General features: G+C 31.1%; 1 long non-coding RNA gene across 4 annotated transcripts; it reads left to right on the top strand.

The window, feature by feature from the left end:
* The first annotated feature begins 1497 nt into the window (after window positions 1-1497).
* LOC140808250 (uncharacterized) lies at window positions 1498-5448 on the top strand. Of its 4 annotated transcripts, XR_012112846.1 has the most exons (4): window positions 1498-1788; window positions 3915-4077; window positions 4280-4804; window positions 5116-5448. It is a non-coding gene; the product is annotated as an uncharacterized lncRNA (long non-coding RNA). The 4 variants fall into 4 exon arrangements; XR_012112845.1 differs by having other exon boundaries at window positions 3973-4077; window positions 4280-5206; XR_012112843.1 differs by having other exon boundaries at window positions 4280-5206.
* The last annotated feature ends 554 nt before the right edge of the window (window positions 5449-6002 follow it).

The following is a 6002-nucleotide window of genomic DNA, read 5'->3' as shown; positions in this document are numbered from 1 at the left end:
CCTCTCATGGCAGCATCGACCATGAGTTTTAATAATTCATTACTTTTCTGAGTCGTCCATAAATTATATTTTGTTTGTTAATCGCCCATTTATAATTTCTTAAGAAAAGATAGAAGTTAAATATCTCAATAATTATATTAAAATATAAACACGGAGTTCTTAAATTTTGTCAAACATGTTAGAACATTAAAAATGCATCAGCCTACACGTGTAAAAATACATCATACCTTCTTAGTATGTATATTGAAACAAAAATGAATACTTGCAAGAAAATAAAAGGGTTTACAGTCGAGAAGAAAAAAATTACTATGCTCCTAACTCTTCTACTCCTAACAGCTGAAAAATGACGTTATCTTCCCACACTCATTAAAGCAAACAAAGAAACACTGTATAATATGTGGTGAATAATAATAAAAAAATTTAGATAAAAGGCCTATTAAAAAATCACGAATTTTTAAAAGTATAAAATAATCGATTAAATAAGTCAAAAATTAAACTTCAATATAAGAACAATCAATTTTACTGTGTACGTATGAATGATTCTAATCAAACTATTAATTTTTAAAAAAAAAAATTACAAATAATAAGAAATATTTTTACTTTTGATTCCCTGTATAATATGTGATGAATAAGGACCACCAAACTATTACCATAATCTTTTTTACACGTATATATACACTTACATCAGATCATTCATTGTTTTTATGAGATGAAAGAAAATTTATGAAATACAATAATCATAATGATTCAAGAAAAAACAACAATTCATCTATTTACTCATAAATATTGGCAAGAATGACCAATCATACCTTTGAATAGAAGACATTTTTTGAGTAAGTGGAGAACCCTAGAGACGGCTTGAGACAGAAGAGAGATAACGTATTTTTCAAAAAAGAAAGTCCATCAAAATCTTTAGTATAGGTGGAAGAATATTTTATATTTTCTGTAATTGTACGTAAGGCTTCAAAGTTTATACATAAATAATAAAATAAGAATCCTTGAAAATCTATGGATTTTTTGGATACCTCTTGACTTATGGAGAGTTTTAAAAAGTCAAGTTTGAAAACCACGTAATTTTTTAAAATTCTACCAAAATCTATATTAAATACCACTAAACATATATAGAGTATCAATTTTAATATCCTGCACACCTACTGTGACACCTCATCGGTGCTCACAAAGGTGTGCACGGTAGGTGTACAGGATATCAAAACTGTATCGAGTATATAAAAGGATTGAGTCTCATGTGAGACCGTCTCACGGATCATAATCTGTGAGACGGGTCAACTCTACTCATATTCACAATAAAAAGTAATACTCTTAGCATGAAAAGTAATACTTTTTCATGGGTGACTCAAATAACAGATCCGTCTCACAAATACGACATGTGAGATCGTCTCACACAAATTTTTGCCATATAAAAATTTAAATTAAGTACTTCTAGATTTTATAATTGAATAAAAATATTTAAAAATACCGATTCAATACACCCTAGATTTTAAACAATTCGCATTTTTCTTCGTTGGGAAGTCACCGGTGACCACCGTGACTCGTAGCCCATGACTTGTAGCTCAGATCTAAGCCTTGAATCGAAGGATTTGAGCCCCGATTTGCTTGACCCGAAGCCCTAGGGCGAGGCATGTTTCTGCCTTCTGCTCTTCTTCGTTTTTCCGGTGATTCTTGCAGCGATTTTCGTTTGTTTTGTGTTCGTCTAGCTTGGATTTAATTTAACATAATTCAAGCTCGGCCCTAAGACCGGTGATGGATCCTTCGGTCAAATATTTCTCGGTGAGGTTTCTTTTGAACTTGAGTATCGTACTTCTGTTCGTCACTTTAGGCTTTTTTTTATTTTATTTTTTATTTTCTGACTTTTTTCCCCTATGAAACTACACGGGATAATGCTCATTTTCGTCTTTTTCGTTAACCGCTTTTCCCATTTCCGTCCCTCATAATTTTTGACTGCTTAATTAATTCTTTATGTTTTCAAAATATTCCCGAATTGATCCCTACCGTTATCCTGACGTTAAGGTTAACGTTGACTTATGAAAAATGGTAGAAATTAGCGACGGTTTTTCAAAAGCAGTCGTTAATTAGCGTCGCTGCTATTTCCATAAAATAAATTTTAAGTTTTTTAAAGAAAAAAATTATTAAAAATAATTTTTTATTTTATGGAAATATTAAACCGTCGCTAATTAGCGACGACGTTTGGAGAAACCGTCGCTAATTAGCGACGGAGTTTTTAAACCGTCGCTATTTAGCGACAGCATTCAAACAACCGTCGCTAATTAGCGACAATGTTTTAACTCGTCACTCATTAGCGACGGTTTACTATTTCCATAAAATAAAAAAAATTAATTTTTTTATTTTTTATTTTTTAAAAATAAATTAGAATCGGACTATGATAACAATATTAATAATCTTAACTAACACTTAAAAATTTACAAAAATTAAAGCGAAAAAGTTTATCTTAAGTCGAAACTAAAATCATGTGAGAGAAAAAAATTTTAAGTGTTGTAAAGTGGTGTGTATGAAAATGGAAAGAGAGTATATTTATAGACAGTTTGCTTTATGCTTTTGGTAAAATAGCGACGGTGATTGCAAAACCGTCTATATTTCAAGGTTAATAATATTACCGTCACTATTAGCGACGGTGTTACCAAAACCCGTCGCAAACTGTCTATAAATATACTCTCTTTCCATTTTCATACACACCACTTTACAACACTTAAATTTTTTTTCTCTCACACGATTTTAGTTTCGACTTAAGTTAACTTTTTCGCTTTTTTTTTTTTGTAAATTTTTAAGTGTGTGTTAAGATTATTAATATTGTTAGCATAGTCCGATTCTAAGTTTTTTTTTTAAATTATTAAAATTATTCTTTTTTATGAAAATATTAAACCGTCGCTAATATTTTGAAAATCCGTCGCTAATTAGCGACGGTTTAATAAAAACCGTCGCTAATGTCAAGTCAACGTTACTCCTAACGTCAGACTAACGGTAGGGATCAATTCGGGAATATTTTGAAAACATGAAGGATTAATTAAGCAGTCAAAAATCACAAGGGACTGAAATGGAAAAAGCGGTTAACGAGAAGGACGAAAATAGGTATTATCCCGAAACTACACATATCGATAGTTTTGAGATCGTCGCTGTGAAAATCGTGAGTTCGATTTTTTTTTCGTCTTTAGCTTATGAAATTGATGGATATTCTATTTCTGCATATTTTATTTGAGATAGCATATAATTGTAAATTGCATGCAGCGGATTGGATCTCTTATTGTATTTAATTATTATTATTTTTCATGAAATGGAAGTGGTAATTAGACTAAAGCTACTGTAATTCAGGTCGATTGCTGTGCTTGTCACTAGGTTTAAGTTCTTCGTCGATTGGGTTTCACCTCAATTTGTTTTAAAGGAGTGTCAGACCAGGTTCCTCGTATTCATTTGCTTCGAAAACATAACCACATTTCACATGAATTGATCCGTTATACTTTGTCAAATTGAGTAAACTTGGGTTCTTAGAAATTTGGTTTATTTTATTTGAAAGGTCCTTGAGAGAATCTTATTTAGTCATTGAGAGATCTTAAATTGATTTGATGTAGACAATGGAAATATATCATAAAGCTGTAGTAGTTCTATGTTGTAACATGGTAGCGAAAGAAATCATTTTTTTTAAAATTATAGATAGTCTGAATTTAGACTTCTTTAAAATACATTTTTGTAAAAACTCACTCAAACTCCATCAACTGCTTGAAAGATTGATTATTTTTTTTAAAAAAAGTAATAGCCATTTTTTTAAAAAACAGCTTTTGGATCCTAACACTCTAACATATCGTTCCACTTTTTTCAAATTTATGAAATCAAACACAAGGTCTGATAATTTGAATATATGTTTTATTTGTATTTCTGTTCAGAGGATCCAGACTTACTCTGATTTTGGCTTTGCCATATGGGTATCTTGTACAAGTACAGGTCCATCATAGGAGATTTTCAACTTCTCATTTACTGGATTAGGCGCTAATCTTCTTGCTGCGGGTGTAAATCTCAGTTATTATAATTTTCTGACATTTCCAAAAGGTTATCACTTTTGAGAAGCTTGGTATTGGTTTTATTATTTTGACAAGTTGATGTGAATGTCTTCAATGCATGATGACACTACCATTCCAATTTTAGATGCATGTACTAGTTACTTCATTAGATTGAGAGAATATCAATTCATCAATATGCCTTAATTACTTCATTAGATGGAGAAGGTCTAAATGGGTGTTTTTCATATCAGGTTTGGGAATTCAGATATGTTGTTATTTCAATTGATTCATCAATCCATGCTCTTCGCGTCTCATGATTTGGAACACATGCATACTAATAATTTTCTCGGATTGGAGAACCATGAAGCAGACTGCATGCCTGGAAGAATCTCACATGATGATGTTACCCAGGTCTGTGCAGATGTTTTTTTCCTTTTGATAACAAAAAAAAAAAACAGAAGTTAAGGATCGACTTAGGAAGAAGGTCGATGCTCTGGCCTTGGACAGTCGCTGGATGGATCTTAAATGTCTAAAATCATTTGATTTTTACATGCTGCATGTGTAGCTGACAACATCATTTGTTTTGGAAGTGAATGTTAGTGTACAAACAGATCGTGTTGTGAATATGTTTGACTTTAATGTTTGTTTATTCAAATTGTTCAGAGGTTAACTTTGTTCCGGGTAATCAAAGAAAACTTGTTTCTACTCCAATGGATAGGTTGATGTGCCTTTTTGATACAAATGGAAACATAAAGGATGATGATCGCTTGGTTTTGGTAAGTGAAACATCTTTCCTTGGGTTCTCCTTGTCTTCTGATATTTGTACACCTTCATTGAACTTCTTAATAATATCAATGCAGCATCAAACAAAAGGTCAAAAGTTCTTGTTATTACCGTTGTAAGCATTGGAGCATTTGCCCTGAAACATTTTGCTTTTCCATTCTCTTTTCTGTGTTTTTCTTGGCCTTTAGTGGTTCAATCTTGGATTTATTACAGCAGGCACATAAATTGGTTGCAATATCCAGTTTTCTTGACATGTTATGTCTTATTGTAGGGTCTTAATAACATTAGATTTTTTATGTTTCAGATTGGAGGATCAATAAAAAAAAAAACCAGTATTACAATCAAGCTCATTATGATGAAGTAAGAAGTGAATAGAGTAAGTTTGTCTTTTTATGTTTCAGATTGGAGGATCAATAAAAAAAAAAACCAGTATTACAATCAAGCTCATTATGATGAAGTAAGAAGTGAATAGAGTGAGTTTGTTGCTCTCAGGCTGGTGCTCAATTGGTCATATTTATTTATAAATTTGTGGGTTGTACTTGTAGACATATTTTAATGATTTGGTATGATATTGGATCATCAGTACCTATACCATATTTATGTTGAATGATTTGGTATGAATGATTTTTGATGACTAGTACCTATACAATATTTTATTTGAATAATTTAATGATTCTAATTCATTTTAATATTGGATGTTGTGATACTGTTATATATTTGTTCAATTATTGTGAAGTATTTAAAAAATGAACAATTGCATCATTAATTTAAATACCACCAATGTGGCGTCTTAAATCTCGCCACGTGATCATACGACATGTGACGTCATACGCATTAATTTTTTTTTTCGACGACGTAATAATATAATGCATATACGACAAAATAGTGCAATCACCACACAATCTACGTCAGTGTAGCAGAAACAGTATAATAAATATACAGACACAACTCAGATATGACAATAAACTATACTGTCTCTATCTATTATCAACTACAGGTTTATTTGACTAATTATCTTGAAGTAACATATTGCCTACTAATTAAATTAGTACATTCGTGATCACATATATTTCATTAACTTTAAATTATGTTGAAGTAAAATATTGCCTAGTATTTCTATACTATAAATAACCTATGAAGTAATAACAGGTGATCTACAAAATCGATGAAGTAAAACATGTTTTTTACTTC

This window comes from Primulina eburnea, chromosome 12 (genome assembly GCF_022965805.1).
Source record: "Primulina eburnea isolate SZY01 chromosome 12, ASM2296580v1, whole genome shotgun sequence".
In the NCBI taxonomy this organism is placed as follows: Eukaryota; Viridiplantae; Streptophyta; class Magnoliopsida; order Lamiales; family Gesneriaceae; genus Primulina; species Primulina eburnea.
This window is presented reverse-complemented; position numbering and strand designations above follow the sequence as displayed.